This window comes from Gorilla gorilla, chromosome 3 (genome assembly GCF_029281585.2).
Source record: "Gorilla gorilla gorilla isolate KB3781 chromosome 3, NHGRI_mGorGor1-v2.1_pri, whole genome shotgun sequence".
NCBI lineage: Eukaryota > Metazoa > Chordata > Mammalia > Primates > Hominidae > Gorilla > Gorilla gorilla.
This window is the reverse complement of record NC_073227.2, coordinates 44,616,106-44,643,936: the sequence shown is the minus strand read 5'-3', so window position 1 is coordinate 44,643,936 and position 27,831 is coordinate 44,616,106. Positions and strand designations below refer to the sequence as shown.

Genomic DNA, 27,831 nt, shown 5'->3' with positions numbered 1-27,831 from the left:
CATTGTTTAATGACAAGTATAGAATAATGTTCTCTTGCATTCAGGAATGTTACAAGGAGATAAAGTGAAAGTGAAATGACAAAAGAAATGAGCCAGAAAATAAGACCTCTAGATAATTAAAATTCAGTGCCCAAACCAAACAAGTGAAAATCTTTTAGGTTGATTATATAAATTCAGCTTATTATACATTTTAAAAGAAAACAATTTTGAGGTTACTTATCACCACAGGCAGCTGCTAGACCTCCAAATGGAATTTCCTAATGAGCATAGCAACAAATCTGTTTTGTTATTTCGAAGATACTTTGTATTTGCCTGGCCACCAACCAACACTGACCAGCGGCTGCTCTCTATTCTGCAGCCACCTGGTCTTATTGCTGACATTTGAGTTTGGAAGGAATACGTGCTTCTTTCTGGATATTCCAGATATTACCCCTTGTTTAGCCTGTTACTGGCTTCTGGATTGACCCTACTAGAAAATGGCAAAATCTCCCTGGTGTTTCTATAGGGCAAAATGAAGAGCTTGGAGGCTCCCATTGAGGAGACTAAGGTGCCATTCCACTTTTTTTCTTCTGTGCTTGCCTCTACATGGTTGAGGTTTAGAAACTTAAGTCTGCATTTCCAAGACCCTTTTACTTTCAGGATTCTTGATATGATGTGGTTCGCCCAGTTACATTGGAATGTTAAAGGAAGCAAGAGTCATATTTCTGCAACTGCTGCTGTGACTGCTGCAAAACATGGTTAAGAAAACTCTGAGATTTTCTGCAGCTAAGTTAGCAGAAATTTCAGTGAACAGTCATCAAGTTTGTAAATTGAGAGGCAGAGTGTGGTATTGAAGTCTTGACTTCGTGATTCCTGGATGGAAGCCAAGGCATTTGAGGACCTACTAGTTCCTGGGAGTAAGCTCCCACTTTCTCATCTTCTCTGCTGAAGCAGGGGTAGCAGCTCTCCTGGTAGGCTAGATTTGTAGTTTTGTTTTGAGCCTCATTCAGAGAGGGCTAGCCTCCTTGCCTTCCAGTGATTTTTGTAAGACTTTAATTCCCTTCATTAAATGCTATTCTGCTTAAAATACCTAGGTTTCTTCCTGTTATCTGCAACTGAATCCTGATAGATAACAGTCATTCTCAAACCTGAGACATAGAGTTAGTTACATCCTTGCCTGGCTGCTAGAAATTAAATGTAAATTTGCTGAGAATGATGGTTTCCAGTTTCATCCATGTCCCTACAAAGGACATGAACTCATCATTTGTTATAGCTGCATAGTATTCCATGGTGTATATGTGCCACATTTTCTTAATCCAGTCTATCGTTGTTGGACATTTAGGTTGGTTCCAAGTCTTTGCTATTGTGAATAGTGCCGCTATAAACATATGTGTGCATGTGTCTTTATATCAACATGATTTATAATCCTTTAGGTATATACCCAGTAATGGGATGGCTGGGTCAAATGGTATTTCTAGTTCTAGATCCCTGAGGAATCACCACACTGACTTCCACAATGGTTGAACTAGTTTACAGTCCCACCAACAGTGTAAAAGTGTTCCTATTTCTCCACATCCTCTCCAGCACCTGTTGTTTCCTGACCTTTTAATGACTGCCATTCTAACTAGTGTGAGATGGTATCTCATTGTGGTTTTGATTTGCATTTTTCTGATGACCAGTGATGATGAGCATTTTTTCATGTGTTTTTTGGCTGCATAAATGTCTTCTTTTGAGAAGTGTCTGTTCATATCCTTCGCCCACTTTTTGATGGGGTTGTTAAACACCTCATGTTCTCACTCATAGGTGGGAACTGAACAATGAGAACACATGGACACAGGAAGGGGAACATCACACACTGGGGACTGTTGTGGGGTGGGGAGGGGGATAGCGTTAGGAGATATACCTAATGCTAAGTGACGAGTTAATGGGTGCAGCACACCAACATGGCACATGTATACATATGTAAGAAACCTGCACGTTGTACACATGTACCCTAAAACTTAAAGTATAATAATAATAAAATTAAAAAAAAAAAGAAATCTTGCCTGTTCTACAGATCTGTTATGCAGCAATGTGAACATAGTTAACACTACTGAACTGTACACTTAAAAATTGTTAAGGGTAAATTTTATATATTTTTTCTATACATTTTTTAAAAAGAAATTTTGCCTGCAATGATAAACTAATGTTATAAATACTGTTATAAAAGTCAAGCAATATGCAGCTTATCTTCTATGGAGAAAAAATTCTATATTGGTTAACATTTATTGAATAAAGTTCTTTATTCTTTAGCAAAAAAGAAGAAATTAAATGTAAAATATAGTGTCGTGCTATTGCTTCACTTGTTTTGTTTTCATTTTATTTATTACTCTTCAAAATTATAAAATATTTCAAGTACATAGAAAGAATATGAGAAGTATTATAACAGTTCTTTGAGTAGCCAATGCACAATAGATCAAATGTTGACATTTTTGTATGTTTGCTTCCAATCTTGTTTTTTGACTAAAATATTACAGGTATATCTAAATCCCTCCACAATCTCATTCCTTTTTATCCTAACTCAGAGGTACCCAAAGTCTTATAGTGCTTTGTATATATGTCCCATGTATATTTTTATGATATAACTCTATGTATTTATGAACTCATACCAATATGTGGTAGTTTTTTGTATTTTTATGCTTTACATACATGGTTTCATATTGCATAAATCACACACATTTCACTAGCTATTTCAATCAGTGTTATATTACTAATATTTTTCTATTTTTATGTATGTAGGTCCATTTCATGTATTTTAACTTATGTATGATTTTCATTGGCTGATTATACCATTTCAAGCCTGAGGTTGTTTCCAAGGATTGATTTTCCAGTAACATCTCAAAATCAATATACTAATAATTAAATTTGTAATTTCTCCTGACCCTTCACAACAGCTTTTATAATTGACCTCCTTGGTTTGGCCAGTGGTATTTACACCCCCAAATCTTTCTGCTTCAAATCTTTAGGATCATGTTGATACATTATTTTCATTATTGAGCATTTGATTGAATACTTGCTCTTTGTCAGCCTTTGAGTTTGCTAAAATGTCATCTCCTAAGAGAGACATTCCTGAAGTTGTCTCCTGACCCCATGGATTACCTTACTCCAGCAACATGCTCCTCCTTTCTTTAGGATATTTATCATTTATCATAGTGTATAATCAATATTGGCTCACATTCTGTTTTGCTTGTTGTCTGTCTTCTACAATAAACTATAAGCTCTGTAAAATCTGAGACCAGGTCATTGTACCCAGAACTAGCATTAGAGCGTGATAGAAGCTCAGTAGATATTTGTTAGATAGTTAGAGAGATGTGATGTGCAGCCCATTGCATCCTAAATTCAACCTGTCACATTCTAAGGATTTTTTTTTCAAAACATCAATAATGTAAATATGAGCACATGACATTTAGAAGCAAAAGAAATATAAAAATCAGCAAATGCTTTCAGAGCTTAGCACATTGCCTGGTTGATATTAGATGTTTAAAATTATAATCATTGAAATGGCAAATATTTTATGCATGTAAAATGTTCCTTTTATTTTTACCTTAGGATAAATGACCCATAATAAGATTACCTTATCAAATATGTCACTATTTAGTTGTACATAGTAGCTGGAGATATTCACATAAGTAATTTTCTACTAGTAGCATGATTTTTTGAAAAAATTATTATATAAAATTTCATATAATTTCAAATATGTAGAAGAAGAATTAAAAATACAGACATCTGTGTACTCACCACTGAGATTAAACAGATGTTAACATTTTGCCATACGTTCATTAAATCTATCTTTAAAAATAGGAAGTAAAATGTTACAGATACAGCTAAATCCCTACCTTCTTCTGTTTCCTTTCCTCCCCACCAGTAACCAGTATCTTAAAGTTATTGTATGTCTTTCCTGTGTATGTCATGTCATGTATTTAAAAATAATATAACTATGTTTTATGTATGTATGCCCTGGGGCCCTTATTTAAGAAAAAAGTACACAATTACAAAAATAAAATTAGATGCAAAAATATTTGTTTAGAGTAAGAAATCATAACACATTTAAAAATGTAAATAGGTGATAAATGCCACAAGCATCAAAAATATACAAGCGAAATCTAATATTTTAAAGTTTCCCAACCTACCTCTGTAATAAATTTTTCTGTATATTTGTGACCACATAGCCTTTGATTACCTCTTCCTGTGACATTCTTAAATATTAATTCCTATGGTGGGATTAGAAAAAAATGTTTTCCCTCTAGCATGGATGAACTAAATTTGTTTTCAATTATTGATAACTGTATGCATTAACCTTACTACTTCATATGTGAGCTTTCTTGTTATAGTGTTGATAGAGGTGCATGCCCAACACACACAGGGATTGAGGAGAAAGAAACTCTTGCATTGCTGGTTTGAGGTCATAGCATTGCTGGAGTCAGGAGCAGCTGCCCAGGCAGAAAGAGACTGTCCTCCTGCAGGAAGGTTGCACATGCTTATCTTACTTCCTACTTATCCTGTTAAGAGACATAAATGTAAATATTGCACTAATCGAGTTTGTGTATCATCAATAATTTCTCTCTATATGGCCTACGCTTCAGCATTTTAAAACTAAAGATTTTATATTCAACCTGGAGTTAATACTCAGAAAGAAAACTTCCTCCCTGGAAAGTGGCATATGTAATTGAAACTTCCCAGCACTAAAGGTTCACTAGCAACATCCTAAATCTGCCTTCATTTGTGTGTATTCATATTTTACATAAATAGATTCGTCCGTATATTTTTAAAACCTTAGTGGCTCATTCAACTTTGTTTTGAGATTACTTGTGTTGACACATGTAGATATAATCTGTTCATTTTAATTGCTAAGTATTACATTGTACTAATCAACAACATTTAATTATTCTCTTCTTTTTCTAAGGAGCATTTAAAGTTTTTATGCTGGGTTGTTTTTGGTATTATAAATAGTGCTGCAGAAAACATTCTTCTACATGGATCCCGGAACATGTGTGTGGCGCTGCCTCCAAGGTAGCCAGTCAATTGCAGAGAAACTCTGCGTTATGGAATGTGCCCACCTTAAGCAAATTGCTAAACAAATGACTCTAAAATTTTATATTCTGCTAATAATATGAGCCCCTGCTACATTTTCATTATACCTAATGTTCCCATAGTTGATAATTTTGATAGTCAGTTGGATGTGAGAGAGATTCTTACTGTTGTTTTCACTGGCATTTAACTATTTACTAATGATGTTGAACATTTAATGTATTTATGCTTACGTCCATGATGATTTCCTCAACTGAATTGCCTGTTTGCATCCTTGGATTAATTTTATTGGATTTGCTTTGTTTTTATTTTTATTTAGAACTGCCCATTGCATTTTCTAATTACAATTCTTTATTTGTTATATGTGATATAAGTATCTTCTTCCTGTCTTTGACTTGTCATCTTTGTTTGTTTCTAATATAGTTTGTCCTGCAGAGGATTTCATTAAATGTAGTAAAATGTATTAACTTTTTATGAGTTCTTTTCAAGTGTATGCAAACCTTCTTTATTCTACCATAAAAATATAGTTTCATGCTTATTTTCTTTAAAAAATAGAGTTTTATTTCTTATATTGTACTTTTTTTTTTTTGATGAAGTCTCACTCTGTCACCTGGGCTGGAGTGCAGTGGCACGATCTCAGCTCACTGCAACCTCTGCCTCCCAGGTTCAAGCGATTCTCCTGCCTCAGCCTCCTGAGTAGCTGGAACTGTAGATGCATGCCACCATGTCTCACTAATTTTTGTATTTTTAGTAAAGACGAAGTTTCACCATGTTGGCAAGGCTGGTCTCAACCTCCTGACCTCAAGTGACCCACCTGCCTTGGCCTTCCAAAGTGCTGGGATTACAGGCATGAGCCACCACACCCAGCCTTATATTGTACTTACAATCCATTTGGAACCAATTTGGGAGTATTATATGAAATAAGGAATATTTTCTGCATAATTAGAGCCCTATTTACTTGATATACCTTCCTTTTGCCACTGATTTGTAAGGCTAGTTTGTTAGTTCGTTTTATCAGAATTGAAATCCTGCCTTTATCCTTACTAAGCAGTATGATCTTAAGCAAGTTGTTTAACCTCTGGCATACACAGCTACAAATAATGCACACATCATAGGGACTTTGTGAAAATTAAATGAGTTAGCAGGCATAAAATTTTCAGATAAGTTCTTGACATCTAAAAAACCCAAAACAGCACCTCAGCAAATTACACTCTTCTTTCCCTGCCCCACTTCATGATATGTTGATAGCTGAAAGAGTAAAGGTGGCAACCAAAACATTACCTTTATTATTAAAGATGAGTTAAAGAGCATAGTTTATAATTGTAAACTAGGTTGCCCATATATGGTGAACCTCAGAGTTGGGCAGACATATTGACTTAGTCACAGACAAGATGGAATAGGGTAGGCTTCATATATGGAAGGCTTGTATGTATAAGAATTACATATTGCTCAGATTTTCTTTGAAAATTTTGCATGTATGTTAAGAAATTGTATCGATCTGTTCATTTCTTGTACTGTCTTTGTCAAATATTGGTATATATATTACACTGCTTATTTTTCTTTCTTCCTCCTTCCTGGAAATTGCATAAAATAACAATTACTTTTATATTAGAAGTTGGTAAAACTTGCTTATAAAACTACCTAGACTTAAATCCCCCTACCCACTCACTTACCAACTAGGATTTTATTTGTGTGTATGTGTAGATTTTATTCTATCTTCATTCTCTTTAATGATTATCCATTCTCTTTAAGACTATCCAGTTCTACTTTTTGAGTGAGTTTTAGTAAATCGCATTTTTCCCAGAACATTTTCATTTCATTTAAATTTTTAACTTTATTACAAGAAAATCATGTATAGTATTTTCTTATGATATTTTGAAGTCTTTAGTATATCAGTGAATGTTTTCTCTTTTTTATTTCTAATAGCATGGGAATGTGTGTGTTGATGTGTTGTGTGTGCTTTTGTGGGTGCTTCCTTTCTTTTTTTCCTGGATAATCTCACCAAAATTTGTTTCATTTATTAGTCTTCTCAAAGTGTCAAATTTTGGGGTTTGTTGATCTCTTCTTTTTGCCTTTTTCTATTGTATTTTACTGACAGGTCTGTATGGCTTTTATTTTCTTATTTTTTATTTTTCTTGTTGGATGCTTATTTCTTATTTATCAATATTTCTTCTTTGCCAAAATCAATATTTAAGGATACATATTTTTCTCCAGTGTGATTTTTAGCTTAATCTCAACCAATTTGATATATAGTGTTTCAAAGATATTTAATTCTAAATATAATTAAATTTTCTTTACATTTTCTGTTTATCCCATGATTTAAAAAATGTTATTTTTAGTTAGATTTTTGTAATTCATTTTATTGTAAGTGGTTATGTAATATGACTTGTTTTATACTTGTTTTACAATTTTTGAGACTTTTTCTGCTGTATCCTAGTACATGTTCACTTTGAAGAAAAATCCTATGATTACATGAAACTGAAATGCATCTTCTGTTAGTTATAAAGTTTTATATATCCAAATATATATTATTCTAACTTGTTAATTGTATCATTAAAATTTTATTTATTCCTTCACTAAAGAAATACTGAGTCACTCCTCTGAGCCAGTCATTTTTTTCTAAGCATTGAGGTTGCAGCAGTGAAAAATATAGGCAACTTTCTATTTTTATGGAGCTTACATTTTAGTAGGGGGAGACAGTAAAAAAAAAAAAAGTAAATATATATGATGTCTGATGGTAATAAAAGATATGGAAAAATTAAAACTGAAAGGGCTGGGGTTAGGAGTGGTTATTTTTATGAGAAAAATGTATTTTCAAGTAGGAGGAAGAACAAGTGTAATGGCTTTGAGGAAGGGATTCTCGGGTTAGAGAGGAGCGAGCAAAGATGAACTTGGTAGAACATGAGGTCAGTGAGTTAGCAGGTAGCCAGATCAAGTGTAGACATCAAATTGATGAGGAGGAACTACTAAATGAGACTTGGAAGGAGTAGGCAGTGAGGAAGCAGGTCTGGGGTGGATGCTGTCTATGTTGGGTACTCAGAATTTATCTTAGGATTTTTCTTATGCCATCACTTCATTGTATCCTTTTTCTTGAATTCCATTTTGCCTCTTTCTTTTTTGCCAAGCTTTAGTCAGCGGAGCATTCTTTTTTCTAAGAAAGGATATATGAAAGGTTATTCTTTCGAGATGCATCACACTTGACAGTTTAATTGGAAAAAGACCTTTAACATAAAGCTTTCACTCATTTTTAATAGACTTTTTTTTTGAGACGAAGTCTAGCTCTGTAGCGCAGGCTGGAGTGCAGTGGCGCGATCTCAGCTCACTTCAAGCTCTGCCTCCCGGGTTCACGCCATTCTCCTGCCTCGGCCTCCCGAGTAGCTGGGACTACAGGTGCCCGCCACCACTCCCGGCTAATTTTTTGTATTTTTAGTAGAGACGGGTTTTGCCGTGTTAGTCAGGATGGTCTCGATCTCCTGACCTCGTGATCTGCCCGCCTCGGCCTTCCAAAGTGCTGGGATTACAGGCGTGAGCCACTGCACCAAGCCTTTAATAGACATTTTTAGAGTAGTTTTAGACTTACAGAAATATTGAGGAAGGTAATTCAGAGTTCCCATAGACCCTCTATATTCAGTTTTGTCCATTGCCATCTTACATTTGGATGGTACATTTTTAAAGTAATAAGCCAATATTGATATATTATTACTATCTAAAGTCCATAGTTTATTCACATTTCGTTAGTTTTTAAGCTAATGTCTTTTTCTGTTCCAGGATCCCATCCAAGATATCAAATCACATTCACTTATCTTGTCTCCTTAGGAACTTCATGGTTATGACAGTGTCTCAAACTTGCTTTGTTTTGATGACCTTGATAGTTTTAGGGAGTACTGCTCAGCTATTTTGTAGGATGTTCCTCTATTAAAATTTGTCTGATGCTTTTCTCCTCATTAGAATGGGATTATGGTTTTCTGGGAGGAAGGCCATAAAGGTATGATTTGTATCACAGTACATCAAGGGCACATGCTATCACCATGATTTTTCTCCATTAATACTGACCATAATCATTTAAATGAGGGAGCATTTGTAAAGTTTGTTCACTAGAAAGTTGCCGTTTTTTTCCCTCTTACCACATTGTTCTCTTTGAAAGGAAGTTACAATGCAAGACCTACATCTAAGGACTACAGATTTATGCTGCCCCTCCTGAAGGCTGATATACATAATTATTTAGAATGTTTCTTTTTTTTTTAATTGTCAACTTTTATTTTAGATACAGGGGGTACATATGCAGGTTTGGTACACAGGTATATTGCCCGCAGGTAGTGCATAGTACCCAATAGGTAGTTTTTCTAGCCTTCTCCTCTCCTGTCCCCAGCAGGCTGCAGTGTGCATTGTTCTCCTGTTTATGTTCATGTGTGCTCAATGTTTAGCTTCCGCTTATAAATGAGAACATACAGCATTTGGTTTTCTGTTATACTGCAGTTAATATGCTCTTGATTATGGTCTTCGGCTCCATTCGAGTTGCTGCAAAGGACATGATTTTATTCTTTTTAATGGCTGCATAATATTCCATGGCCTATATGTACCACATTCTCTTTATCCAATCCACCATTGATGGGCTCCTAAGTCGATTCCCTATCTTTGCTATTTTGAATAGCATGGTGATGAACAGATGAGTGCCTGTGTATTTTAGGCATAGTGATCTATTTTCTTTTAAGCATATACTCACTAATGGGATTGCTTGGTCAAATTGTATCTCTGTTTTAAGTTTTTTGAGAAATCTCCAAACTGCTTTCCACAGTGACTGAAGTAATTTACATTCCCACCAAGAGTTTATAAATATTCCCCTTTCTCCACAGCCTCATCAGCATCTGTTGTTTTTTGACTTTTTAGTAATAACTATTTAGACTGGTGTAAGACAGTATCTCATTGTGGTTTTAACTTACATTTCTCTGATGATATAATGATGATGGGAAGTTTTTCATTTATTTTTTGGCCACTCATATGTCTTCTTCTGAAAAGTGTCTATTCATATGCTTTGCCCCTTTTTAATGGGGTTATTTGATTATTGCTTCTTGAATTAAGTTCCTCGTAGATTCTGGATATTAGACCTTTGTTGGATGCATAGTTGGCAAATATTTTCTCCCATGTTATAAACAGACAACCTACAGAATGGAAATTTTTCTATAAGAGACATCTGACTCCTCTCCCCAGTTCTTTTATTTATTCAATCATTTATTTATGTGAGTATGGGCTCATTAATATTTATTTTATGCTTTGGCATATAATTCGATACTATTTTCTTTTATGGCTCAAGTTGTTCCAGCTTTAGCTATTGGGATCTTTCAGTTGACTTTTGTGTCACTTTAACATATATCCATTAATGTGTCTTTTGTTTGTGTTTTCATTTTTAGCACTTTCTTACTTTGTGGCACTACAAGACACTCTAAGCTCATCTCATACACTTCCTGATCCAATCATAGGTCAACCTTTTTCTTCTTGGGAAGATATTAAAAACCATGATGTGGTTGCGAGTTGCAACCATGATACTAGGGCCACCCGTCATTTTTATAATTAGTTAAATTGATAGAGACCAGAAATGAGTCTATTTAAAGTATTTTGTCCTCCGTTTCTCTTTCTTGCTTCTTATTATATATGATTTAGAAAGTAGAGAAATGTGTACACATGTACACATTTATATATATGTAAATGGCTCAAAATGAATATATAATTATATGTACATTCTTTTTTATTACTTTTAAGTAATATACATTTTTCTGTCATTAAATGCCTTTTATAAACATTTTTTATAATTACTACATGTTATATGATGCAGAACATATATTTAATTATAAAGTAAAATATTTAGGTATCCTCAATTTTTAACATTTTAAATAAAAAAAATTTATATTTAATTGCTTATTTCTAGCCACTTTATTAAAGTATGAATGACATATAAAAGCTGTACATATTTAATGTATACATATCTATAAATCTGGTGATAAGTATACACCCATGAAAGTATCACCACCATCAAGGCCATAAACATATCTATCACTTCCCAAAGTTTTCTTCCACCCCTTTTGTTATTACTATTGGGTTTCCCCTCCCAATTGCTTAAGTTAGATTTCTAAAAGTAGAATTTTCTGGTCAAAGAATTTTACATATTAAATACATAATTTGTCAACTTATTTTTCAAAAAATTAACAATATTCATTTTCAAAACTAGTGTTTGAAAGTATATTCTAACCCTAGAGATCAATGAATAAAAAAGTTTTAAAATATTAATTTATTAATTTTCCTCAGGGGTTTGGGTGCTGTTTCACTGTTTATTTGCCATACACAAATCAGTAATGCAAATGTCAGTGGAATCTCCACTTGTTAGCTCTCTCACTTGCCTCTAAAAAAGATCTGCCTAGGCATTTCATCAACTCAGAATCTTCACTGGAGAGCTAGAAGGCCATAGGAAGGGGATATATCACATAGGTAGACCACAACATCATTGTTCTGTCCCTTATTTCTACCAATGTATTGGATTCTTTAGTAGATATTATTTTGAAAATAAACAAATACTACTTATTTACGTAATATTAACATATTCATTTATTAGACACTGGCAATATGCCAGACAGGATACTTAGCACTGGGGATGGAAAGCAAACACCACAAGTTCTTACTTTCAAGTTATTTACGACCTGGTGGGAGATACTTGCAGTCTCATGACTATTTTGAAGCAAAAAGGATTAATTATTTTAATCCTATGGATCCGTGAATCTCATGTTAGAAGTATCTTACTTCTTAAGCTAATAAGCAACCTCAGCAAAATCTCGGGAAACAAAATCGATGTGCAAAAATCACTAGCATTCCTATACATCAATAACAGGCAAGCAGAGAGCCAAATCATGACTGAATTCCCATTCACAATTGCTACAAAAATAAAGAAATATCTAGGAATATAGCTAACAAGGGAATTGAAGGACCTCTTCAAAAAGAACTACAAACCACTGGTCAAGGAAATCAGAGAGCACACAAACAAGTGGAAAAACATTCCATACTCATGGATAAGAAGAAGCAGTATTGTGAAAATGGCCATACTGCCCAAAGTACTTTATTGATTCAATGCTATTCCCATTAAACTACCATTGACATTCTTCATAGAATTAGAAGAAACTATTTAAAAATACATATGGAAGCAAAAAAGAGCCTGAGTAGCCAAGAAAATCCTAACCAAAAAGAACAAAGCTGGAGGCATCATACTTCCTGACTTCAAACTATACTACAGGGCTACAGTAACCAAAACAGCATGGTACGGGTACAAAAACAGACACCTAGAACAATGGAACAGAATAAAGAACTCAGAAATAAGACCACACACCTACAACCATCTGATCTTTAACAAACTTGACAAAAACAAACAATGGAGAAAGGAGTCCCTATTTAATAAATGGTGCTAGGAGAAGTGGCTAGCCATGTGCAGAAAATTGAAACTTGACCCCTTCCTTACACCTTATACAAAAAGTAACTCAAGATAGATTAAATACTTAAATGTAACACACAGAACTAAAAAAATCCTAGAAGGAATTCTAGGCAAAACCACTCAGGACATGGGCAAAGATTTCATGATGAAAATGCCAAAAGCAATTGCAACAAAAGCAAAAATTGACAAATGGAATCTAATTAAACTAAAAAGCTTCTGCACAGCAAAAGAAACTATCCTCAGAGTAAACTGACAACCTACAGAGTGGGAGAAATTTTTGGCAATCTGTTTATCTGACAAAAGTCTAACATCCAGTCCACAAGGAACTTAAACAAATTTACAAGAAAAAAAACATTAAAAAGTGGGCAAAGGACATGAACAGATACTGCTCAAAAGAAGACATACATGTTGACAACAAACATATGAAAAGAAGTTCAACATCACTGATCATTAAAGAAACACAAATTAAAACAACAATGAGATACCATCTCATGCCAGTCAGAATGGTGATTATTAAAAAGTCAAAAAACAACAGATGCTGGTGAGATTTCAGATAAAAAGGAATGTTTTTACACTGTTGGTGGGAGTGTAAATTAGTTCAACCATTGTGAAAGAGAGTGTGGCTATTCCTCAAAGATCTGGAGGCAGAAATACCATTTGACTAAGCAATCCCATTACTGGGTATATGCCCAAAGGAATATAAATTATTCTATTATAAAGATACATGGGCCAGGCATCGTGGCTCGTGCCTGTAATCCCAGCACTTTGGGAAACTGAGGCAGGTGGATTACCTGAGATCAGGAGTTCGGGACCAGCCTGGATGGTGATGGGTGAAACCCCATCTTTACTAAAAATACAAAAATTAGCCAGGCATGGTGGCACATGCCTGTAATCCCAGCTACTCAGGGGACTGAGGCAGGAGAATTGCTTGAGCCTGGGAGACGGAGGTTGCAATGAGCTGAGATCATGCCACTGCACACCAGCCTGGCCAACAGAGTGAGATTCTGTTTCAAAAAAAAAAAAAATAGATACATGAACATGGTACATTCATTGCAGCACTATTCATTCACAATAGCAAAGACATGGAATCAACCCAAATGCCCATCAATGACAGACTGGATAAAGAAAATGTTGTACATATACACCATGGACTATTATGCAGCCATAAAAAGCAATGAAATCATGTCCTTTGCATGGACATGGAGGAAGCTGGAAGCCATTATCCTTAGCAAACTAACACAGGAACAGAAAACCAAACACTGCATGTTCTCACTTATAAGTGGGATCTGAACAATGAGAACACATGGACACAGGGAGGGGAACAACACACACTGAGCCTGTCTGGGAAAGGGGTAGGTGGAGGGAGAGCATCAGGAAAGATAGCTAATGGTGTTGGGCATAATACCAAGTGATGGGTTGATCTGTGTAGCAAATCACCATGGCACAAGTTTACCCATGTAACAAACCTGCACATCCTGAACATGTACCACTGAACTTAAAAGTTGAAGAAAAATATTTTTTAAAAAAGAAAAATTAAAAGAAGTGCTGTTAGAAAGGCATTAGAATGGGAATGTGGCTGTGACTTTAGTAACTCCCCATGGAGACCATCTGTGTTAGTTCATTTTCACACTGCTGATAAAGACATACCAGAGACTGAGTAATTTATAAAGAAAAAGAGGTTTAATTGACTCACAGTTCCATATAGCTGGGGAGGCCTCACAATGATGGTGGAAGGTGAAAAGCACACCTTACGTGGCAGCAGACAAGAGAGAACGAGAGAGAAGTGAAAGTGGAAAATATAAAACCATCAGATCTCATGAGACCCATTCACTTTCATGAGAACAGTATGGGGGAAACCACTGTCATGATTCAATTATCTCCCACTGGAGATACTCCCACAACATGTGGGAATTATGGGAGCTATAATTTAAGATGAGATTTAGGTGGGAACACAGGGCCAAACCATATTATTCCATCCCCGGCACATCCCAAATCTCATGTCCTCATATTTCAAAACCAATCATGCCTTCCCAACAGTGCCTTGAAGTCTAAACTCATTTAAGGATTAACTCAAAAGTGCACAATCCAAAGTCTTATCTGAGACAAGGCAAGTCCCTTCTGCCTATGAGCCTGTAAAATCAAAAGCAAGTTATTACTTCCTAGATACAATATGGGTACAGGCATTGGGTAAATACAGCCATTCCAAATGGAAGAAATTTACCAAAACAAAGGGGCTACAGACCCCATGCAAGTCCAAAATCCAACAGGGCAGCCAAATCTTAAAGCTCCAAAATGATCTCCTTTGACTCCATGTTTCATCTCCAGGGTGCACTGATGTAAGAGGTGGGTTCCCATGGTCTTGGGCAGCTCCACCTCTGTGACTTTTCAGGGTACACCCTCCCTCCCAGCTGCTTTCATGGGCTGGTGTTGAGTGTCTGTGGCTTTTCCAGGTATATGGTGCAAGCTGTTGGTGGATCTTCCACTCTGGGGTCTGAAGGATGGTGGCCCTCTTCTCACAGCTCCGCTAGGCAGTGCCCCAGTGGGGACTCTGTGTGGAGGCTTCGACCCCACATTTCCCTTTTGCACTGCCCTAGCAGAGGTTCTCCAGGAGGTCACCCTTCCTTTAGCAAACTTCTTCCTGGGCACCCAGATGTTTCCATACATCCTCTGAAATCTAGGCATAGGTTCCCAAACGTTAATTCTTGACTTCTGTTCACCCACAGTTTCAATACCACTTGGAAAGTGCCAAGGCTTGGGGCTTGCACCCTCTGGAGCACAACCCAAGCTGTACTTTAGCCCTTTTTAGTCATAGTTAGAGTGGCTTGGACACAAGACACCAAGTCCCTAAGCTGCACACAGCAGGGGGACCCTGAGCCCTGCCCATGAAACCATTTTTCCCTCCTACGCCTCTGGGCCTGTGATGAGAGGGCCTGCCTCAAATGTCTCTGACATGCCCTGGAGACATTTTCCCTATTGTCTTGGCAACCAACATTTGGCTTCTCGTTACTTATGCAAATTTCTGCAGCTGGCTTGAATTTCTCCTCAGAAATGTTTTTTGTTTGTTTGTCTAGCTGCAAATTTTCCAAACTTTTATGCTCTGTTTCCCTTTTAAAACTCAATGGTTTTAACAGCACCAAAGTCACCTCTGGAATGCTTTGCTGCTTAGAAATTTCTTTCACCAGATATCCTAAATCATCTTCCTCAAGTTTTAAGTTCCACCAATTTCTAGGGCAGGGACAAAATGCTGCCAGTCTCTTTGCTAAAACATAGCAAGAGTCACCTTTACTCCAGTTCCCAACAAGTTCCTCATCTCCATGTGAAAGCACTGAAGCGTGAATTCCATTGTCCATATCATTATCAGCATTTTGACCAAAGCCATTCAACAAGTCTCTAGGAAGTTCCAAACTCTCCCACATTTTCCTGCCTTCTTCTGAGCCCTTCAAAATATTCCAACCTCTGCCTGTTACCCAGTTCCAAAGTCACTTCCACATTTTTGGATATCTTTACAACACCACCCCACTCTACAGTTCACAAGGGAGGAACCCAAGTCAGTTACAGACAGTAACAGAACCAAAACCAATCTCCCCCATGATTCAATTATCTCCCACTGGGTCCTTCCCAGAACATGTGGGAATTATGGAAGCTACAATTAAATACGAGATTTGGGTGGGGACACAGAACCAAACTACATCACCATCTGAGAACATATTCAAAATGTCAAAGAGACAAAGAATAGACCAACAAAACAAAACAAAACAAAACCCTAAAAATCTACAAATAGAAAGGGACAGAGTGAAGGGAAAAGGTATGGGGAGGAGAGAAGGAAAGCTACAATGAAGAGATAGAGAAAACACTTGTGATCTGAAGATAAAAGTGTATCAATAAATTGAAAAGTTCAAGAAAGAACTAGAAAAAACAAAATACTTTTATATTTCAAACCTTTGCAGTGTGTTTAACTTCATCTTTTAGTCACTTATTTTTTCAGTCTCAAAAATAAAGCTAGCTCCAAATTTTGGTTATTGTTTTCCCTGCAAAGTTTCTCAAATTCAGTGTCTTCTCTCCTTTTTCATCCACAGCCTTCACAACTCTAGGCCAGGCTCTTTACTCCTCAGTGGGCAAGAAGCCTCCAGGGGTGCATGATGTTCCTTCCTCTCTCTTCCCTCCTACAGCCTCAGGGTTTCTCCTGTCTGCTTCCTCCCTGCTATCATCATCAACGCTTCCATCTGTGTTATATTCCACTTGGGCTCTGCTTGGAGCACTGTGCCAGACTCTAACTTTTCTCTATTCTGCTATTTTTGAAACAGCCACAACAAATCCTTCTGGGTTCTTCAATTTTTTTCCTTGTTATTGATAATAATTAAATGAAAGACAGCAATAAACCATTAATAAATCATATCACTAACTAATAATTATGACTACAATTATTGAACTCTATGTGCCTGGCTTTGGAATAAGACTCTTATGTTTGACATCCAATTTAATCCTAACAATGATTCCTGTGATAAGTATTTATGTTACTTCAGTTCACAAGGGAGGAACCCAAGTCAGTTACAGACAGTAACAGAACCAAAGTTACAGAACTGCAGGAGATCTTGATGTAACAGTAAGATTATTTTCACTGTTTTTTGTTCAAATTTAAGTAGTGCTTGGGTCAGACTGCAGTCTCAGGACTGACTCCTTATGGACATTTGTCTTGATGAGATCATCCTTAACCACATGAAGATGTGATTATTCTTGATCCTGGAAATACAACTTATTCTGACCCTTATTTATTTTTTAAAAAAATTTTTCTCCCTGACATCTCACAATAAAGTCTCTTCCCCTTTTCTTAGTTATTGAATTAATTTATTCACACACTTCCCAAACCTGTTGAGTTCCACTGAGTTTCACAGGCTGTTATAAATGCTATGAAATATAGCACTTAACAAGACAAGAAGCAGTTTTACCCTCTTGGAAATTACATTCCAGTAAGAGAAAAAAGTAAGTCAACAAGGCATAAATGAAATAACTATAGATTTTCTTAGCATTATGAAGAGAATTAACAAACAAGTATAATAATACATCGTAAGAGTGGCTTTCCTTAAATATGGTAATTCTTTTGTCTGAAGAGGTGACATTTTTGCCAACGCCTGAATGAATGATGAGAAGGAGCCAAACATAAAATTCTCTGGGGAAACAGCATTTTCTTGAGCGGGAAGAATAAGTTCAAACTTCTGAGGCAAAGGAGATAAGGTCAAAATGGTGAGAAGACCTGGATTCAGTAGGGTACTGCGGGCACTGATAAAAGAATCAGGGGTTTATTGGGATTCCAATAACTTGCTACTGGCAAGTTTTAAGTAAGGGAGTGATAAGATCTGATTAGCGTTTTTAAGAAACACACTACAGATGCTGTTCGGCCAAGTGAAATTTTAGGTGCCAAAGAGTGGGTGATTCAAATTCTCCAAGGCTCGTATGAATTTTATTTATATCTCAGAAGAAAACTCCATATTCTCAGAGTTGTTTGGTTTTTTGCGAGAAACTTAGTTTAAGAAAAACCTTGACTATATCTTGCTCCTGAAATCAGAGCACTTTCTTCATATTTTTTTCTTCCATGAAGAAAAAGCAATGAGATTTACCATCTCCATAAAAGGAAGTTAATGATCATGTTGACTGATATCCTTGATTTCCTACACCAGTAGGATTCTTGTAAGAGCCATGTCTTTTCTGCTGTTTGGATCCAGTAGTTTGATTGCATGACTTGTTAGGGGCATAAAATGTTGAGCAGATGAGGCAGGGAGGGAGTCTCACATCTCTCCTGCTGTTGATACTTTGGTCTCCACACTGTCTCTGTGCATCTTATTCACCAACTGCAAACGGAAGGTGTGATCTGGAACAGAGATTCTGAAATGTAACACTATCGTGTGCTGGATAATCCTTTGTGATGAGAGGCTGCTTTTATCTTGCAGTATGTTTATCAGCATCTCTGTCTTTTACCTACTAGATGACAGTAGCATCCCATGGGTAACTGAGAATATCTCCAGACATCGTCAAATGTTCCCTGGGTGGATGGGGTTGGGGAGCAAAATCTATGACATTTGAAAACCACAGATCTAGGAGGACTTCTTAGTTCTCTCTTTGCACTTACATGTTAAATGCACGAAGAATTCCAGCAATAGTCAGAGACTATGGCACTTTTGACATTTTAGTTATTTAGGAAGACATTTTTCTGTTAAGAAATGTTAAGCTTTCCGCCCCCACCCCCCACCTTTTCCCTCTTCATTACCATGGTACCAAATTACTGTTCTTACTGTAGTGACTTACTACAAAGAACAGTCCTTTAAAGCCAACGTGGATAAAATATCCCTTTATCCCTTCCCAAAAGCTGATATGTAGAGAATTAAAGGTTGGTTGCTGTTCAAGTATATACAGTTCCTCTGTCTTTTGAAGGGCCAGCGATTCATTAAAGGAAGGAGAAATGTTTGTGCATTTGAGAACAAAAGAATATGAGGCAAATCTAAGTGAAGAAACTTACATTTCTAAATAACCACAATCTTACTTAAATTGGAATTTTCTATTTATCATTTTCCAACAGTGTGGGAAAAATATAATAACTAGAATAACTCAGACTTCAAAATATTGTATTTCCAATTTAAATCAAATTTCTTCATTGCCTACAATGCTTCTCTAATAATCCCAGATGGGTCGCCACCCACACAGTCCTTGAGATTCTACCTGGCCACTCTTGCCTTATATCTTGTTATCTGTGAGTCTTTGCTCACATTTTTCTTCAGGAAATATTTTTCGTATATTTTCTGCCTGGCCAAATCCTGTTGATCCTTCAAAACTGATATAAAATATCACTTTCTGGGAAGGCTTCCTGACCCCAACTCTTCAACATGATTTTGAGATTGCTTTGCACACACAAATACTCCATGTATAGCAAGAAAAACTAACACGTTCAGTTTGGAGACTATACAATTTCCAAGGGAAAGATGATAATGAATTTTATTAGGGCAGTGGCAGAAATACTGGAAATAACTGTATCAATTTAAGATATAATTTATATATGTCAAGCCAAGCTGGCACAACTTGGTTGGGGATCAAATATGTGGGTGAAGGAAAAGAGATATCTATTGAGTTTTTTAAGTGGTGACTTAACTGATTTTTAAACCTCTCTTTTCTTTAATGCACTAGAAAAATAGAATATAAAAACTTCTCTACTCCTGACTCACCAACGCACCGGAACAACTTTTAGTCCTGCAATCATGGTAAGTGCCCTATACGATGTACCATTTATAAACATTTTATATTGTATTTTTATTGTGCCTTTTCTATGTTTAGACACAAATATACTTATCCTTGTATTACAGTTACCTACAGTATTCAGTAGAGTAACAGGAGGTACCAGATTGAAGCCTAGGAGCAATAGGCTATACCATATAGCTATCAGGCTGTAGTAGGCTGTACCATCTAGGCTTGTGTAAGTGTGCTTTGTAATGTTTGCACAATGACAAAATCACCTAATGATGCATTTCTCAGAATGTATCCCTGTTATTGTGACACATGACTGCACATTAATTATGATAAATCCAATGTCACTCTATATCAAAGCCAAGAATTCACGCCCTATTGTACTTTCAATTCCAAGTTATTCCCAGGCTACATCACTCATCACAGTTCTGCAATAAGACTATGAAAAATGAAAATAACAATGAAATGCCAATGCCTAGAGATTCCCTAAATTTAAGTGAAATTCAAGTTCTATGAAAGTTCAAAGCCATTATGAGTTCAAAGTCCAGTGAAATTATAGCACAAAACTATCCTCAATTTATCATTCTTGAGTATTCAATAATAGAAAATTCTTGATGCTTTGGGATAGTTGAGCTTTTTGCAGCAGTTGCAGTCTGCATGTCTTCCACTGAAATAGGTGTGGTTACTTCAGGACTTAGAACTAGAAGTTGTCCTTCAACAAAAAGAGACTGAGTGAATATTTACTTTTTGAAATATGGCTTTAATTTTAGGATAGTTTTAAATTTGCAGAAAAGTTGAGGATATTACAGAGTTCCTATATACCCTACATCAGTGTCCCCTATTGTCAGTATCTTGCATTAGTATAGAACACTTGTCACAAGTTATGAACCAATCAGCACATTAACTAAAGCCCATAGTTTCATCAGATTTCCTTTACCTAATATCTTTTTTTGTTCCAGAATGTCATCCAGGACATCATATTTAGTCATGATGTCTCCGTAGGCTCCTCTGGGCCATAACATTTCCTCAGATTTTCCTTGTTTTTAATGACCTTTTGAGGAGTAACAGTCAGATATTTTGTAGAATTTCCTTCACTTGGGATTTGTGTGTTGTTTTTCTCATGGTAAGCCCGGGGCTATGAGTTTTGTGGAGGAAGATCACAGAGATAAAATTTTACACTCATCGTATCAGGAGCACATGAAATCAATGTGACTTATTACCGTTGATGGTAACCTTCATCTTGTAGCTGGGGTAATGTTTTTCAGGCCTTTTTTTTTTTTTTCACTTTTCCCCTTTCCATATTTTACTTTTTGGAAGAAAGTAACTATATGCAGCCTCCCCATTCCCCAAGTCAAATCAGGCAGTATTAGTCTTTCTGGCTTATTTCACTTAGGATATTGTCCTTCAGGTTTATCCATATTGTCACAAATGACAGAATTTCTTTCTTTTTTAAAAAGGTGTGAGGTGATATCTCATTGTGTTTTTAATCTGCATTTATCTGATGATTAATGATGTTGAACATTTTTTTTCCTGAACGCTTTGGCCATTTTTATGTCTTCTTTTGAGAAATTTCTTTTCAAGTTATTTGCCCATTTTTAAATCACATATTTTTTTCTTGCTATTAAGTTGACTCAGTTTTTATACATGTGAATGAATATTCACCACTTATCAAATATGTGGTTTGTAAATATATTCTCCCACTCGATGGATTGTCTTTTTACTCTGTTTATTATTTTCTTTGCTATGTAGAAAATTTTTAGTTTGATGTGATTCCATTTGTCTATTTTTGCTTTTGTTGCCTGTGCCTTTAAGGTCATATCCAAGAAAGTATTGCCCAGACCAATTCTGTAAAGCTTTCCCCTGTGTTTTATAGATTTGTGTGTGTTAAACAATCCTAGTATCCCAGGGATAAATCCTATTTGGTCATGGTAAATGAGCTTTTTAATATGCTTTTGGATTTTCTTTGCTAGTATTATTTTGAGGATTTTGCATCTATATTCATCAGGGATATTGACCTATAGTTTTCTTTTCTTGTGGTGTCTTTGACTTTGGTATCAGGGTGCTGAACTTGTAAAATGAGTTTGGAAACATTGCCTCCTTTTCAATTTTTAGGAAGAGTTCGAGAAGAACTGGTATTTCTTCTTTAAATGTTTGGTATAATTAACCAGAAAAGCCATCCAGTCCTGAGCTTTTCTCTGACAGGAAACATTTTATTACTAACTCGATCGCCTTACTGGTTATTGGTCTACTTAGATTGTCTATTTCTTCATGATTTAGTCTTGGTAGGTTATATGTTTCTAGGTATTTATCCATTTCTTCTAGGTTATCCAGTTTTTTTGGTATATAACTGCTTATAGTATTTTCTTACGATCCTTTGTATTTCTGTGCTATCAATTATAATAGATCATCTTTTATTTCTGATTTTATTTATTTGAGTCTTCTCTATTTTTACTGAATTAGCCTAGCCAAAGTTTTGTCAATTTTGTTTTATTATTAAAAGAAGACAACTCTCAGTTTCATTAGTCTTTTCTATTGTTTGTCTAGTCTTTAATTAACTTATTTCTGATCTTTGTTATTTACTTTCTTCTGCTAACTTTGGGCTTAGTTTGTTTTTCTAGTTCTTTGAAGTGTAATATTAGATTGTTTATTTTTATTTATTTATAGATTTTCCATAAGTTATTAGGTACAGGTGGTATTTGGCTACATAAGTTCTTTAGTGATGATTTGTGAGATTTTGGTCCACCCATCACCCGAGCAGTATACACTGAAACATATTTGTAATCTTTCATCCCTCACCCCTCTTGCACCCTTCCCCTAAGGTCCCCAAAATCCATTGTATCATTCATATGCCTTTGCATCCTCATAGCTTAGCTCTCACATATCATTGAGAACATGTGATGTTTGATTTTCCATTCCTGAGTTACTTTACTTAGAAAAATAGTCTGCAATCTCATCTAGGTCACTGCAAAGGCTGTTAATTCATTCTTTTTTATGGATGAGTAGTATTCCATTGTGTGTGTGTATATCTATATATATATATATATATACACACACACATATATATTTCATGTATATATATATACACATACATATATATGTATATATATATGTATGTGTATATATATATATATCACAGTTTCTTTATCCATTCATTGATTGATGGGCATTTGGGTTGGTTCCACGATTTTGCTATTGTAAATTGTGCCACTATAAACATGTGTGAGCAAGTATCTTTTTTGAATAATGACTTCTTTTCCTCTGGGTAGCTACTCAGTAGTAGGATTGCTAGATCAAATGGTAGTTCTACTTCTAGTTCTTTAAGGAACCTTCATATTGTTTTCCATAGTGGCTGTACCAGTTTACATTTCCACCAGCAGTGTAGAAGTGTTCCATGTTCACCAAATTCATGCCAACATTTTTTATTATGGCCATTCTTGCAGGAGTAAGGTGGTATCACATTGTGGTTTTGATTTGCATTTCCCTGATGTTGAGCATTTTTTTCATTTGTTTGTTGGCCAATTGAATATCTTCTTTAGAGAATTATCTATTCATGTCCTTAGCCCACTTTTTGATAGGACTGGTTGTGTTTTCTTGCTGATTTGTTTGAGTTCGTTTTAGATTCTGGATATTAGTACTTTGTCAGGTATACAGACTGTGAAGGTTTTCTCCCACTCTGTGGGTTGTCCGTTTACTCTGCTGACAGTTCCTTTTGCCATGCAAAAGCTCTTTAGTTTAATTAGGTCTCAACTATTTATCTTTGTTTTTATTGAATTTGCTTTCAGGTTCTTGATCATGAAACCCTTGTATACGCCAATGTCTAGAAGGGTTTTCCAATGTTATCTTCTTCTTTCTTCTTTATTTATGTAGGTGTTTATTGCTATAAATGTCCCTGTTAGAACTCCTTTTGTTGTATCCCATAAATTTTGGTATACTGTATTTTCATTTTTATTTGTCTCAATAGGTTTTTGATTTTCCTTTTGATTTCTTATTTGACCCATTGGTTGTTCAGGAGGATGTTGTTTAATTTCCACATATTTGTGAATTTTTCAAGATTTCCCCTATTTTTATTTCCAGTTTTGAACTATTGTGATGAGAAAAGATACTTGATATGATTTCAGTTTTCTTAAATTTGTTAAGACATGTTTTGTGGACTAACACATCATCTATCCTGGAGAATTTTCCTTATGTGCTTGAGAAGATGCGTATGCTCTTGCTAACAGACATATTAAATGTTTGCCATTTTATGTAAAATGTAATTACATTCTAATGTTTCTTTATTGATTGTTTTTCTGGATCATCTGTCTATAGTTGGAAATGAGGTATTAAAGTCTTCTACTATTATCATATTGCAATCTCTCTCTTCATATCTATTAATATTTGCTTTATATATTTAGGTGCTCAAGTGTTAGGTTATATATATTTATAATCATTATATCCTATTGATGAATTAACCCCTTTATCCTGATATAATGACCTTCTTTTTACACCATTCATGAATTAAATGCCATTTTATTGCATATAAATGTTACTACTACTGTTCTCTTTTGATTTTCATTTATATGGAATATATTTTTTCATCCCTTCACTTTCAGTGTATGTGTGTTATTAAATGTAAAGTGCATCTCTTGTAGGGAAACTATAGTTTGGGACTTGTTTTTTAATTTATTCAGACACTCTGTGCCTTTTGAATAGAAAATTTCATTCATTTACATTCTAAATAATTATTGATAAATAAAAACTTACTACTGCCATTTTTGATTTTTTTTCTGATTGTGATTTTTTTTTTCTTTCTTCTTGCTATATTCCTTTGTGGCTTATAGTTTTCTGCAGTGGTGAACTTTGATTCCACTCTTTTTCTGTTTAATTTATCTACTATAGATTGTTGCTTTGTGGTTACCATTGGGCTTACATAAAATATCTCACAGTGTATTTTAAGCTGATAACAACTTAAATTTGATCACATAAAAAACTCTACAGGTTTACTGTTTGCCACCCATATTTTATAATTTTGATGTCAAAATTTATGTATCTTTGCAACTTGGGTTTTTTAACAAATTATTATAGCTATTTTGTTTTTGAACCGTAATCCTAGAGATAAAGTTGATTTACACACCACAGTTACAGCATTAGAGTATTCTAAATATGACTACATATGACTTAAACCATTGAGTTTTGTACTTTGTCTGTTTTATATTATTATTTATCAGTCTTTTGTTTCAGCTTAAAGAACTCCCTATAGCATTTTTTATTAGGTGGAGCTAGTTGTGATAAACTCCATTAGCTTTTGTTTGTCTGGGAAAATTTCTGTTTCTCCCTTATTCCTGAAGAACAGATTTGCCCAGTGCTATGTTTTGAATGCACCCCATCTGAAATCCAGGTGTTCATAATTAGATAGTGTTAAGAGATGGTACCTTTAAGTGGTTATAAGACCATGAAAGCCTCTCCCTCTTGAATGGGATTAATACGTTTATTTTAAAAGCTTTACACAGCATTTGGCTAGTTTGCTCTTTTGCTTTTCTGCCATGTGAGGACACAGCATTTGTCCCTTTGCCCTTCTATCTTCTGCCATATGAGGTTGCAACAAGAAGGCCCTCAGCAGGTGCTAGTACCTTAACCTTGGAATCCCTGCCTTCAGAACTTTGAGAAAATTAATTTCTGTTTTTATAAACTACCCATTCTCAGGTATTTTGTTACAGCAGCACAAAGATATCAGGGTAAAGTATTATTGGTTGGCAGTTTTTATTCTTCTGCTACTTTGTATATATTATCTCATTCTCTCCAAGCCTGCTGGATTTCTGCTGAGAAGTATATTGATAGCCATATTAGAACTCCCTTATATGTAATATGTGTCGTCTTACTTGCTGATTTCAGAATTTTTTCTTTGTCTTTGATTATGGATAGTTTGATTATGATGTGTTTTGGTGAACTCCACTTTGGGTCTGATTTGTTTGGAGACCTCTGCACTTCCTGCACATGGAAGTTGGTATCTTTCCCCAGATTGGGGAAGATTTCAGCCATTATTTCTTTAAATAGGCTTTCTGGTCTTTTTTCTCTCTCTAGCCTTTCTGAAACTTCTATTGTGCTAAAGTTAGTTCTTTGATGGTGTCCCATAATTCCTATAGGCTTTCTTTATTCTTCTCTTTTTTTTCTTTTTGCTGCTCTGACAGAATAATTTCAAATATAATGTCATTGAGCTCACTGATTCTTTCTTCTTGATTGGGTGTGCTGTTGAAGATTTTTATTAATTTTTTTATTTCTGTCACTGTACTTTCCATTTCTAGGATATTTTTCAATTGTTTCTAATTCTTTGTCAAACTTCTCATTTTATTTATACATCAAATTTCAGATTTTATTTTGTTTTCTATTTGTATTTTCTTGTTGTTCACTGAACTTATTTAAAAGAATTATTCTGAATTCTTATCAGTCATTTTGTAGGTCTCTGTTTCTTTAAGGTCCATGATAAGAGCTTTATTAGTTTTCTTTAAGGGGTGTCATAATTCCCTGATTCTTCATAATCACTGGTCTTTGCCTTAGTGTCTGCACATTTGAGAAAAATAGATCACCTCTGCCAGCCTTCACAGGTGTTTTTGGCAAGGAAGAAACGTAACTATTTAATATTTATTTATTTATTTATTTTACTATAAGTTCTGGGATACATGTGCAGAATGTGTAGGTTTGTTACATAGTTATACATTTGCCATGGTAGTTTGCTGCACCATCATCTAGGTTTTAGGCCCTGGATGCATTAGGCATTTGTTCTAATGCTCTCCCTCTCCTTACCTCCATCCCCCAACAGGCCCCAGTGTGTCTTGTTCTCCTCCCTGTGTCCATGTGTTCTCATTGTTCAACTCCCACTTAGGAGTGGGAACATGCTGTATTTGGTTTTCTGTTTCTGTATTCTGTAAATCAAAACCACAATGAGATACCATCTCATGCCAATTAGAATGGCAATCATTAAAAAGTCAGAAAACAAGAGAGGCTGGAGAGGATGTGGAGAAATAGGAATGCTCTTACACTGTTGGTGGGAGTGTAAATTGTGGAAGACAATGTGACGATTCCTCAAGGATCTAGAACCAGAAATACCATTTGATCCAGCAGTCCCATTACTGGGTATATACCCAAGGGATTATAAATCATTCTACCATAAAGATACATGCACACATATGTTTACTGCAGCACTGTTCACAATAGCAAACACTTGGAATCAACCCAAAAGCCCATCAATGATACACTGGATAAAGAAAATGTGGCACTGAGCTGAGATCGCACCACTGCACTCCAGCCTGGGTGACAGAGTGAGACTCTGCCTCAAAAAAAAAAAAAAAAAAATATATATATATATATACACACACACACACACAAAATTAGCTGGGTGTGGTGGCGCATGCCTATAATCCCAACTACTCAGGCTGAGGCAAGAGAACTGCTTGAACCCAGGAGGCAGAGGTTGCAGTGAACCAAGATCACACCACTGCACTCCAGCCTGGGTGACAGAGCGAGACTCTGTCTTGGAAAAAAAAAAAAAAGGGTCCCTGTTTCTCCATAGCCTCACCAACATCTGTTGTTTCCTGACTTTTCAATAATTGTCATTCTAACATATTTAGTCTAGTCTGGCATTAAAGATGAGCCACTTGGCGAAAGCCACAGGCAGGCAGATCTTGCTGTCAGGCTCTCTAGTTGGACTGAGCCACTGCCTTTGTTCTGAGGTCAGATGGGGCTGCTTCCTTGTCTCTGCTATCCAGTGAGACCATGGCTAAACTCTGCAGTAAGACAGAGCTGCTGGCTGGGCACTTAAATTGCCTTGAATCAAGCAGGGTCACAGGCTGTATTACCTGGCCAGATGGTGCTGTTGTTTCGAATCTTCAATTAGGAAGGGCTGCAGACTGAACTCCCAGGTCAGGTGGGGTTGCAACTTGGGATGGGTGTCTATGCTGCATAGTAACGGCATAACTGAGGCTTGCCTTCTTGTCTGGGCAGAGTGTTGGGTTGAGCTTTGAGGCTGGTTCAAGTCACTTATTGGACTCCTGGGCTGGGCAGGGCCAGCGCCTATGTTCTTCAGAAATTCACAGCTGTGGGGGTCTTCC

At 35.8% G+C, this 27,831-nt stretch overlaps 1 long non-coding RNA gene across 1 annotated transcript in view; it reads left to right on the top strand.

The window, feature by feature from the left end:
• The window catches only part of LOC115934300 (uncharacterized), a 143,909-nt gene that overhangs the window by 39,877 nt on the left and 76,201 nt on the right, over nt 1-27,831 (top strand). The window contains exon 2 of the long non-coding RNA XR_004070116.3: nt 19,691-19,764. This is a non-coding gene — a long non-coding RNA (uncharacterized lncRNA). The remainder of the gene's footprint in view (nt 1-19,690; nt 19,765-27,831) is intronic.